The sequence below is a fragment of the Elephantulus edwardii genome, unplaced genomic scaffold, assembly GCF_000299155.1.
Source record: "Elephantulus edwardii isolate Elephantulus edwardi_28Jun2011 unplaced genomic scaffold, EleEdw1.0 scaffold00038, whole genome shotgun sequence".
Lineage (NCBI taxonomy): Eukaryota > Metazoa > Chordata > Mammalia > Macroscelidea > Macroscelididae > Elephantulus > Elephantulus edwardii.
Window position 1 is genome coordinate 6879999 of NW_006399788.1, and position 13083 is coordinate 6893081.

At 41.0% G+C, this 13083-nt stretch overlaps 1 protein-coding gene across 1 annotated transcript in view; it reads right to left on the reverse strand.

Annotated features, from left to right (window-relative positions):
- Positions 1 to 5545, reverse strand: part of BIN3 (bridging integrator 3) — a 28854-nt gene extending 23309 nt beyond the window's left edge. Inside the window, exon 1 of the mRNA XM_006884836.1 lies at positions 5502 to 5545. The gene's annotated coding sequence lies outside the window, so the exon portion shown is untranslated. The remainder of the gene's footprint in view (positions 1 to 5501) is intronic.
- Positions 5546 to 13083: the final 7538 nt, after the last annotated feature.

Genomic DNA, 13083 nt, shown 5'->3' on the forward strand with positions numbered 1-13083 from the left:
ACTTGGTAGTGTATATAAAAAATGGCGTCCTGGAGTAGGCAAATGGTTAATATGTTTACCTGCTAAATGAAAGGTAAGGGGTTTGAGTATATCTTGAGAGAAACATCTTGGCAATCTACTTTAAAAAAACCAGCCTCTGAAAACCATACAGAACACAGTTCTACTCAGATGGGACACACATGGGTTGCCATGAGCCTTTGTAAACTTAATGGCAACTGGTAGGTTGGTAATGTGGAAAGCACATAGCACGATGCCTAGCTTACAAATGGTGATTACCAAATGTTAGTTTCCTTTTTCTTCTCCTACACACTGGGGTGCCGAAAAGACTATAGTAGTCTGGGGATGCAAGACTGGCTCTCTACCACTTTTAGCAAAAACAAGACATATAAAGTAAATTGACAGCTAAGATTATCTTGAGCAGCTAAACTTGGGAGTTGTCTTGTGTATGTGCACTATAATCGTACCTCTTTCAGACTTCTTGTTAAGTGCTACTGAGTCGCCTGTAACTCATAGCGACCCTATTTACAACAGCCCTAAACCCTGCTCTATCCTATGCCAATCCTATTGTCTCTGACACACCTACGATCATTTCCCCAGTCACTGAGTCAATCCATTTCATCGAAGGTCTTCCTCTCTTGCACTACATACTTCTTATATCATAGTATGTGCTAAGAAGGCTTACTGGTCTGATAAAGCCTGGTAGAACTCCTGAATCACCCTTTGGAAGTGGAATAAACTCGCGCCAATGGCTAACCCTTCAGGCAAACATTAGACAGGCCTAGAAAGTGACTAGCAACACAAGCGAGGGACCTAGTCCTTAGAATAACCTAACCAGTAAAGGGCAAAAGAGCAGTATTTTGCCTAAGGACAAAGTCCAGAAGGCAAGAAGGGGTAGGATAGAAAGTTTAATAGAAAGGAGAAATACAGGGAAGAAGTGGAAAGAGTGTGACTGCATTGTGGGCATTGTAATTAATGTGGAAGTAGGAGTATGAACTTTGAGAAATGATATAAAAAAGTTTCAGGTCTTTTTTTCATAGGGTCGCTATGGCTATGAGTTGTGCTTGATTTGATGGCAATCAACAACAACAAAACAGTACATACAAATTGCTGAATGGAAAAATGTGCTTTGTAAATCAAATCACAATTTCACTCAAATCACAATTTTTTAAAACAGATAACATTTAAAGTGAAGGAATTCTTGGGGAGAATCAAGCTCTCTGAAGATCGAGAGTGCAGAGTAGGCTCTGCTGGGAGGGGAGGCGGCAACACTTGCTGAAATCCTGAGCTACAGCCTCTGGCTCCTACTCCTCTCTTTTGCAATTCTCCAGGCGCGCTGCCGATGTGTGTAGAACAGCAGGGAACACCTGGTCTCCCTGACTGGGATTGCTTGGACTTGCACAGAGGACAACTTCAGATTCCCAAGTAGGCTGTTTTATTCCAGTTGATGAAAAACTCAGTGTTTCATAGTGGAATCCAACAAAGCTGCTAGAGATAGAAGTGGGATTTTTCTACTTCATGAAGCCTAAGGCCACCTGAAGGAGCCCTGTGGCACAGTGGCTAAAGTGCTGGACCACAAACGTAAAGGTTGGGGGTTGGAACCCACCCACCAGCTGCTCCTTGGGAGAAAGAAGTCACAGTCTGCTTTTGTAACAATTAGCCTCGGAAGTCCCTATGGCAGCTTTTCTCTATTTGTGAGTCATAATCAAAATGATAGCAGTAAGTTGCATTTGGGTTTTGAAGGTTATCTGATAGCCTAAGAGAAGTTCATAAATATTTCACCTCCAGTTCCTCCAGCATCCAGGTGCTTGCTGGTTCTGCAGCCCCTCCTCTCCAAACGGAAAAGACACAAAGGGGACAATGTCAGAGTCCTAGCCACTCAGATAATGACTAAGGGAATAAGAGGGCAAATTGCAGTCTCATTCCAAGTACATCTATTCTCAAGGAAAGAGCTAAATAGAAAAGATCTGAATATCTTTGCCAAAAACGGAACTGGATCTCAGTCAGCAATGCAAGTGTAAACACATGTGCATCATCTGTCCAGGGATCAGGATGGGCTGGGTCAAGCTTGCAAGGATAGCAAAGGGAGAAGCTAGTACCAAGGAGCCATGTTTAGCACTATGCCCTGCATTTTCAAAGGCATAGAGCAGAAAGGAGGGATTGTGCCACTCGTTGCCCTATACCCAGTGCCTTGATCAGGCCATAGCACACAGCAGGACTCAATATATTTGTTAAATGAATGAATCAGCTGAGCTCCTACCTAAATGCACATGGTGAAAGGAAAAAAGGGTAGGAAAGGTCAGGGTTCTAATCCCAGAGCTAAAGTGTGTCTGATCAAAGCTGAGGCACAGAGAAACTCTTCAAGAGATGCAGCCTTTTCTTCCACATATTACAAGAGGATTAAAGGATGAAGCTAAGGGTCCCTCCATACTGCATGTGAAAATCTTTCTCTCGTGGCAAGGTTCAACTTGGTGAGCCTCTGTTTTGCCCTGACCTCACAGAGCACTATCGAGTTATGAGTCTAACTGGCTCCTTGGGAGGGACAGAAGAGCAGAACTTCCTACAGATAAAGTGGTTTTCCATCTCCAGGTTACAGAAGTCCAGGTTTTTTTCCCTATACCAAGATGCTACAGTTACTTTATAGGACTTGGGGAGCTTTTGTTAGTACACTTCAAATCCTATGGTCAACTCCTGCAGAGAACATGCTATTCCAGCAAAAGGCCTGACTGTAAATGGGATCTGTGTTAATAACCTGGGCACAGGAGAACAGTGAGGGCAAAGACACAATGCTTCTTTTGTGCCTTCACAGTTGGGTGCCTTGAGCCAAAAACCTCCTGAAACTCCCTGAAGATAACATGAACATTTCTTCCCACAACAGGGGCTCCAGGACTTCCAGTAACCCTGGAAGCCACATCTGCTACCCTCCCTGAAAGTGCCCGGGCAAGACTAACAGTGCGTCACCCCTGCTCGGAGGGCAGCTGCCAGAGATGCTGAGACAACGGCATAGCCCAGGCCTGCCTGGGGGACCGGGAAGGGAGTTACAGGGCACACAAGGAGACTATCAAGAGGTAGGGTCTTGCTGTATATAATTCAGTGCCTCTCGGTAGCTTTGGGGCATAAGCTAAGGAAACAAATATCTCTATTCCAAGCTGTAACGGAGTTTTGATTCTTTGTGAGAGATCAAAGGCCCAACTATGATTTCACTGTGCTGGGGAACCACACTGCTTGGACAGGTTGAGCTTTGGGTAATTTAAAAAGTCAAATCAATGAACATTTTTTTTAAAAAAAATTTATTTTATTTCATTATTTTTTGTGTGTACCATCAAATCAGATCTGACGGGTACAGGAGGAGATTGTTCCTCCTTCTCCAGCAGAGCATTTGAACTTCTTGTAATGCAGTTAACATTTATTAAAGGCTATGTGCCAGACACTGCATCAAAAGCTTTATATGCATTCCCACATGTAAGACTCATAATATACCAGTGAGTTACTATTATTGTGTTGCTTGTATAATCGGCTCAGAACTCAACTCATTGCTGTCCAACAGAACTGCCTCACAGCTGATCCTCCACTAGATTTTCAAGGCTGTAAATCCCATGAAAGGAGACTTCCCATCTTTCTCCTTCAGAGTTCTGGTGGATTTGAACTGCCAGAGGAGGTTAGCAGGACAACTCCTACGCCCTATTCCACCGGAGCTCCTGTATAACAGTCTTACTGAAATACTATTAGTGTCCTCATTTTATAAATGAGAGGCAACCTAAGGCTCAGAGAAGTTAAGGAATTTGTGCAAGGTCTCAGTGAAGTGGACTGGGGTCTAAGTTGGGAACCTCCCAACTCGAGATTTTTTTTTAACCTTTATGTGACACCTAGTCTGTTTAGAAAAACTGATATGGGTTAGAGGCCAAAAATTCCATTCCAAATGAGACAGATGCAAGAAGAGGTAAACTAGGGTCCCACAGAGGACCATCTGCAAAGGCTAAGGGTTTTCTCCAAAATGGAGCTGTCATTCTCTTAGGGAGTCATTGCTACTCCTCAGATTAAAGTTCCCAGAGATCTTTTAATCAACAAGCTCAAGTAAAGAAGCTGTAAAAGGGCATTCTAGCCTATACATTTCTGTGGAAAACAGGTCATTTTCATAGAGGCTGGGGTACTGAGAATTATTTTCCTCTGAATTTCTTTTAGTGAGTGTTGGAAATAAAAGACCCTTCTCAAAACCTTTCAGATCTGCCCCGGATTAAATGCTAGAGACTCAAAGCCACACCTTCCCACTTCCTGCAGCCAGTGAGTCCAACATTTGCATGCCCAGATTCTTTGAGTTTTAGCTGAGAGCCTACACAGATGGTCAGCCTCTGCATGGGAGGTAAACTCTGAGTCAGTAACCTGCATTTGCATGAAAAAGGGGAGGACTCCTTTTTTAAACAAACAAACAAACAAACAAACAAACAAACCCCAAAGCAATATATACACAAAGAACTCTGGCCTATCTCCTTTTAAGTGACCTAACTTTGGAGCTCCCAAAGATAGAGCCTCTGGTCAGAAGAGTGCCACGCTTTCTGCCAAATTGAAGAAACATCTTTGCTGTAGTTCTGAGACATAAGCCAAGGAGGAATGAAATTATTAAGAAAGAAAACTCTCAGGGGTTGACATGGCAGAGTAAGAGTCTTCACAAGCCAATAGTGCTAGACTTCCCAGATACAGTCATAATGAGATGTTCTTCCCTGCTGAAGTCAAGGAACTCCTGTCTGTGGCTGAGGACACTGAAGAGGATATTCTTGACTAGAATCCCAACATCTTCGGGGATCTTCATTGTCTGAGGCAGCACTGAACAATGAAAAAAGTACTGAGGAAGGTTAAAATAGAGTTCTGATATTTCAGTTCTATTATCAGACTTTTATAACCTTAGAAAAGTCACTGTAATTCCATAGGCTATAGCTTCTTAAAAAGAAAAGAAAAAAAAAGGCTAAACCTAAGGTCTTCCAGATGTAACTCTTAAAAATCCATGATTCTCTTCCTCAATTCTGGAGATAAAAAATGGTAAAACTTGTGGCCTTCAAAGAAGGGATGGGGAAAAATGAGGCACCATGATTTAATCTTCTAACAAGCATCTCTGGATCATGACCAGGTATGCATTTATCAATGGAAAGAAAGAGGCATGGCATGGAATATCTTGAGAAATTTCTTGATCTTTTACCAAGTTGTGATAGCAGAAGTACCGACCTGGGACTTCTATGAAAAGTGCAGACAAATAGATCACTCCTGAAGATGGACCGTCCTGAATCCACCTCTTGTGTTGTTCAGGCAAGGAGAACTACTCAGGTTGATCTGTGAGAGAGCAATGTCCAAGAAGCCCCCACCCCAGTCTACATAACATTCTAGATATACAGGACGGGAGTTTAAGGTCCAGGTGTTCTGCCTTACTACCAACAAAATGTTAATCAAAGCTCTGGGTCTCCTGCAAAGGCCTCATAAGCAAATCTCAGAAAGCAAGAAATGAGGTTACTCACTGTTTTAGGGATGATCTGTTTCTTGGGCTGCCCAATCTTGAAAGGAATCCTGAAAGAGGAAAAAAACAAGGAAATTATTATGAGAAATGGAGAAGAACAGAAGAAACGTGGCTGAAGAGAAAGGATAGACCATTTTCTTCCTAGGAGGGTACAAAAAAGAAGCTGTGTTTAATGACTTGGTCCCTGGTGGGTCTAGTGTCATTCATTATATGGTAACTTGGGGAAGAACAGTAAATTCAGCACAAGTCTGTTTCAAACTTGCTATGAAGCACCACTGCTGATAGTCCACCTTCAAATGTAAGGTGGTTAGGGAGGTAGCTTGGAATTAAAGGAAGATTGTGAGTTTGGGAGTCATGAAGTCTAGTCTCTACGTCCAATAAACTGGCTACTCTTTGCCAGGTTGATACTGCATTATCATTTTTCACTCTAAGAGTTAAATGAAATAATTTAGAAATTTCCTTAAGGCATAGAAAATTTATGACCCTACAATCCTGAGAACTGGAGTCAAGCTAAAAAGTAAATGCAACGTGTCCAGATAATCCAAAAAACCAAATTCATTGTCAATGTGTCAATTCTTTTAGTAACCATGTAATTTAGAATAAATTGACCCATAAGGTGTCCAAGGGTGTAAATCTCTTATTAATGGAAGCAGATCACCACATCTTCCTTCCTATGGGGAAGTCTAACCTTTTGGTTAATAGTGGAGTGCCATAACCAGTGCACAACTAGCGCTCTTTGTGCGTTTAGAAAGCAGCAGGAATGGTAGGTTTCTCCCCTACCTGGGATGAAGCAAGTGAAGAATCCCTGGAATGAGCTCAGGGGTAAGGGCTGTGGCAGGAGAGCCCTGAGGGTAAGCCAGCTACTCTCATTCCTTTCAGCTCTCCTTTCCAATGCTGCAACTGACCATTCCTCCAGGCCCCAGAGGCCACCACCTCCCCTTCACACCCCCTTTTCCCCGAGCCTGGTTTGATTTGGCCCAAACTGACCAACACTGTTTCTAAACCCAAGGGTATAATTAACTACCGATAATAACCCCAGACAACTATCCGGTTGAGAGAATGGGCCAGCCTGAGTCACAGTGGTTTAAATTTAATTTCTGGAGGACATCCTGTTTATTGTTAACCCAAGCCCCTTAATTTGGTAGCATTAACCCTTTGGGGGCTAGCTGATTCATTTGGCTTCTGTAAACAAATAATCTTTGACTGTATAATCACTGAGGGAAAGACAGGGTATAAAGCTTAAAAGAGAAGAAATGTAGAATTTTTATCTTTCTCAGAACTAAAGAGAAAGGGCTCTAAGGGAGCCTGTTCAGCCCCACCGTTACCTTTCCCAAGATCAGGGATGGGAGCTGATTGACACAATAGTTTTGGACAGAGGACATATGCCCTCAAGGACCATTTTGGTAACAGTGCAAATGAGGTCCTGGTGGCATTGATAGAAGATTGTATTCCTTAAGCAGCATGTTATAGCAGAAGATCTGGTCTGTCTCTTACTAGCTTCGTAGTTTGAACAAATCACAATCTTCGTGGAGCCTAGATTCTTAAATGTTAAGACAAATAAAACAGAAAAGATGGTCTCTTTGTTCCAAAATTTAGGAGTCTCACTGGAATCTCTATTCTGAGGATATGTGAAATAAAGATGCATCTAAAGAATTCCAGAGTTGTCTTGAAAATTATTCATCTAGTACTGTAGACTAAGGTACCAAGAAATTGGGATCTAAGATTCCATTATTTATAGTGTTACAGTCTCTCTCAAAATCTTAATTTAGAATCACAGTATTTATAGAACTCTAAGTTACCATAGAAATTTTTTCAGTTCAATCCTCTCATTTTGCAGATGAAGAAACAGATCTGGGTGTTCAGTGACTAGTCCAAAGTCACTCTGTTCATTCACAATAGCATCAGGGGTAAACATGATCAGGCCTCCTGACTTTCAGTCCAGTTTCTCCTCTACAACTCCTATTTAAGCACTTTTGATATAAATTTGTTCAACATACTTGAAGAAAGTGTAAGAAAAGTCATTGTTCAGACTGTTCAGCCTTAAAGCACTATGGTACTGAAATGGCTCATCATTTCACTGAGCTCTAGTGGCAAAGTCTGTAGGGAGGTGTACTGTTAACCGAAAGGTCTCACCTCTCTAGTGACTGAAATCTACCAGTAGTTAGGAGGGAGAAAGATGGGCAATCTCTTCCTGTGTGATTTATAGCTTCAGAAATGTGCTGTAGGGTTAGCTACGAGTTGGTTCTGACTCAATGGCAATGACTTTGACAGCATTCAAAAAGAGCCCTGGCTGTACAATCTATTAAGTGTTGGCTGCGAACTGAAAGATCAATAGTTTGAATCTACTAGCTGCATCTTTGGGTGAAAAAGGTGGATGTCTGCTTCCCAGCTATAATTGATGACAGTAAGTTTACTTTTGGAGCTATCCCTACTCTGAGAGACTGACAGTAAACAACATTATCACAGGGAAGAAGGCTTATGCTGAGTTGGGTGCATTCACACAATATGCCCCCCCCCACCTTCCACCCACCCAGTAACAGTAAACTAGGGTTTTAATTTCTATACTGATATTCTGTGTAAAGTTTCATTCAATACAAATTCTCCTGCTTACAAAAGATCATTAGTACGCTGGCCTTTTGTTTCTTTATTTTATTTGAGTGAAAGTGTACAAATCCTATTGGTTTTTCATGCAATCACTCATAGACATTTTGTTTTGGAACACAAATTATCATTAATGTAATTACTATTCCAGTGTCTAGTTTAATCAAGCCCTTATTGTATAATGCCTTTCTCTTTAACCAGCTTATCAATTTTTACTCTCAGAGAGAGTGAGAGGGCACAGGGTATATCAGGGTTTAGGGCTGCTGTACGTAGGACTGCTATGAGCCACAGGTGACTCGACGGCACACAACAACAACAATATACCTTATTCAGATTTTCTAGCTCTTACCTAATGTCCTTTTTCTGTCCCAAGACCTTGACCAGATTACCACAATTTTTTTTTCTAGACAACTTATAATTGACAGTTTCTCAGTCTTTTTTTTTTGTTTTGGATAACCATGACAGTTTTAAGGTGTTTGATAAATTTCTTAATTTGTTGGTTTCTCTCATGAACGAGATGATGGGTTTTTGAGGGGAAGATCACAGAGTGTTAAAGGGCCACTATCATCATTCTATCAAGGGCACATGTTATCAACATGACTTAACAATTGTTGATATTAACAACATGTGGTTGAAGTAGTGTTTCTCAGGTTTAGACAAGTAGCTCTGTTCATTAATTCCCCAAATGCTGCTTTTTTATATTTTCTTGCCTCAAACAGGGACATTCAAAAGTGTCAAAGAGAGTGCCATTAGTAATTACATCAGAACAGGCTTCAACTTGGAGCTCTGGTGGCCTAGGGATAAGAAACTGTGCTGCAATATCAAAGGTATGAAATTCAAGTCCACCAGCTGCTCCTTGAGGGGTACTCTCCTCCCTAGAATTTATTGCCTCGGAAAACCTACTAGAAGGTCAGCTATGGGTTGGTTCTGACTTGAAGGCACATGTTGCTGTTGTTATGTGCCATCAAGTCACTTGCAACTCATAGCGACCCTATGTACAACAGCCCTAAACTCCGCTCTGTCCTGTGCCCATAGCACTGTCTCCGACACACCCATCCCGATTACCCCAGTCACTGAATCAATCCACCTCACAGAGGGTCTTCTCCTCCTGCGCTGTCCCTCCACCCTCCCAAGCATGATGTCCCTCTCTAAGGACTGGTCTCTCCTTACAACATGTCCAAAGTATGTATGTCAGATGAAGCCTCAGAGTCCTTGCCTCCAAGGAGCAGTCCGGTTTAACCCTCTCCAGGATGAATCTGTTTGTTTTCTTGGCAGTCCATGAGTATTGAGTTACACTCAATACTATTCATCAGCACCACAGCTCAAAGGCATCAATTCTCCTTCTATCCTCCTTAGTCATTGTCCAACTCTCTGATGCATAACAAGTGATTGCAAAGACCATGGCCTGTATCAGATGTACCTTAGTCTCCAGAGAGACATCACTGCTCTTCATTACTTTAGAGAGGTCCCTAACCGTGGACTTTCCCATCACAATATGTCTTTTAACTTCCTGGTTGCTGGTGCCAAGAGTGTTGACTGTGAAGCCAAGCTAACTACAGCTGTGAACAATCTCAATCTCTTCACCATCCATCCTGATGCTGCCAATTGGTCAAGTGGTGAGAATCTTTGTCTTCTTGATACTGAGCCTCAATCCATACTGAAGGCTGCAGCCCTTGACGCTCTGCAGCAAGTGCTTCAGGTCCTCTTCAGTTTCAGCAAGCAGGGTTGTGTCATCTGCATAATGCAGACTGTTAATAGATCTTCCACCAATCCTGACGCCACATTTCTCCTCATAGAGCCCAGCCCCTCGGATCATCTGTTCTGCATACAGGTTGAAAAGGTTTGGAGATAGGACACATCCCTGGAGTACAACGTTCCCAATTTTGAACCATGCAGTGTTTCCTTGCTCTGTTCTGATGACTGCCTCTTGGTCCAAGTATAGGTTTCACATTAGCACAATCAAGTGTTCTGGGATTCCCATTCTTCTCAGAGTCAGCCACAGTTTGCTATGATCCACACAGTCAAATGCCTTTGCATAGTCAACGAAACACAGATAGACATTCCTCTGGTAGTCCCTGCTTTTAGCTAAGATCCATCTAACATTAGCTACAATATCCCTAGTACCACAACTCCTTCTAAACCCAGCCTGGACTTCTGGCAGTTCTCTGCTGATGTGCAGTTCCAATAATTTTTGGATGATCTTTAGTAGAATTTTGCTTGCATGCAAAATCAATGATATTATTCTATAGTTTCCACACTCTGTTGGGTCATCCTTCTTTGGGATGGGAACAAATACAGATCTCTTCCAGTCAGTTGGCCAAGTGGTTGTTCTCCAGAGTTCTTGGCACAACTTGGTGAGCACATCCAAGGCGGCATCTGTTAGCTGAAATATGTCAACTGGTATACCATCCATGTTGTTGTTGTTGTTGTGTGTTGTCGAGTCGCTTGCGACTCATAGTGACCCTATATACAACAGCCCTAAACCCTGCTCTATCCTATGCCAATCGCATTGCCTCTGACAAACCCATACTGATTACCCCAGTCACTGAATCAATCCACCTCATAGAGGATACCAACCATAGAAAGAACAAAAAACCTAGATTATCCAGGACAAAACAGGATATATGGTCACCCCACCTACATGGAATGCGTCCTCTTCTTCTGGCTCAATCAAAGCTGTTCTCAAGTCCCAAATCTTTCATCTTTAAAAAAATAATCTAAGACTTATTTGGCATCTTAAAATAGTCTAATTTTTTTTCAGTTAATAACTTTTTTTTAAAAAATGTGGTTTTTATTATTTTTGTGGTGTGTGTGTACTGTCAAATCGGATCTGACTGGTACAGGAGATTGTCCCTCCTTCTCCAGCAGAGCATCTGGTGGATTCGAACCACACATCGTGAGGATTGCAGTGCAGCTTCTTGCCACTAGGCCACCAGAGCTCCCTTAATAACACTTTTAAAAAGCAAAATATCCTTATCACAAAAAACTTCACATATACAGAAAAGCTAAAAAACAAAAACAGAAAAAAAGAAAGGAATAGCCTATAATCTCATACATAAAATACTGAGAACATTTTGGTGTTAACGAAATGGAAAAAAAAATCCGCAGATAGAGAAAATAAACAGAATGGTTAATTCTGGGTGGTGAAAATAGGATTCCTGTTTTATCTTTCACCTACTATATTTTTCAAATAGACAAATCAAGAATAATCCTTAGGGTTCCCCTCCTTAATTATGAAAAATACCCAATCTTTAATTAAATCTTAGAAAACAAGGAACATAAGTACAAAGGACACAGAAAAAAGGAAAAACGCCCCTTCCAAATGATACTACAGATATGTAAAAATATATGTGTTGTTTGTTGTTATGTGCCATTGAGTCACTTGCGACTCATAGCAACCCTATGTACAAGAGCCCTAAACGCTGTTCTATCCTGTGCCAATCTTGCCATCTCAAACACACTCATTCCCACCTCTCCACTCACAGAATCAATCCATCTGATCAAAGGTCTTCCTCTCCTGTGCCGCCCCTCACTCTGCCAAAATGATGCCCCTCTCCAAGAACCTCCTTGCAACATGTCCAAAGTATGTCAGACGAAGCTTCAGAATCCCTGACTCCAAGAAGCATTCCTATAAACAAAAACTTTACTAGCTAAATCCTTGTATACTTCAATAATTAGAGATAAATTTTTTGTTTTGTTTTATAATGCTGTAATTACAATTTCATTTGTTCATACACATTTTAGTATCAAAATGAATTACAATGCCTGATTAATTATTAAATGTTGTCTTTTCCCCTCCACTCAACTTTATTAATTTTTTATTAATAACTCAACTTTATTAATTTTTATTAATTTTTACTCTCCTCTCTCTCCTTTCCCATCCCTGTAACCATCCAAGAATGACAGTATCTATATGTAAACCTTTCCTTATTATTTTTTTTTATATTAGTGGTCTTATACCATTAACAGTGCTCTTATGATTGATTTATTTTGGTTAGCGTAATGTCCCCCAGATGCATCCATGCTATGCATTTTTTTTGGTAAATTCTTTGTCTTTTAGTGTTGCACAGTACTCCATTGTGCAAATGCATCATATTTTCTTTATCCATTCTTCCATTAGTTGACATTTTATTCCCCCCCATCTCTTTGCTAATATAAATAATACTGCAGTGAACATGGGTGAGCAAATATCTGTTTGTGTTGGAGTTCTTATTTCCTGGGATATATAACTAGTAATGGAACTGCTTGATCAAGTAGTATTTCTATTCCCAACTTAGAAGTGCCAAACTGCTTTCCAAAGTGGTTGTACCATTTTACATTCAGAAGAGATAATTCTTAGGACTTGCAACTGCTGAAAGAGTGGAATAATTAAAAAAAACCTATTTATATTGTTGTTATTGTTGTGGTACCTGGCACCATTTTTTTTTTAACTTCTCAATCATCACCTGGAAAGATAACATTCTAGAATAACATCATTAAAGAAAACAGCTTTGTGGTTCAAATCCACCAGATGCTCCCCTGGAGAAAGAGGGGCAATCTCCTCCTGTGCCAGTCAGATCTGATTCCATGGAACAAAACAACAACAAAACAGCTTTGATAAAGCACTGTCACTATTAAATATCCTAAAGGGGGTACAAGGTATTTTACATTCTCAGAGCTTTGATACAGTACAGTCCTACATCTACAATACCAGAGGATATAACTTTAAAAAGGCATGATTTGAGACTCAATTCTATTTTTCCAGCAGAGGGTCCAAAGGATGGTATAACATAGTTCCGGTACAGAAATGCACCTTTTAAAATAGGATTTCCTTTCATTAGTGGCACACTTCTAAGTACTCATTACTCTTTATGAACATCAGCTAAAAACTATTTTTTATGTCTATACATATCTCTTCAGTACTTTGGAGAGGTCCCTAACAGCAGACTTTCCCATGGCAATGCGCCTTTTAATTTCCTGGCTGCTGGTGCCAAGACTGTTGA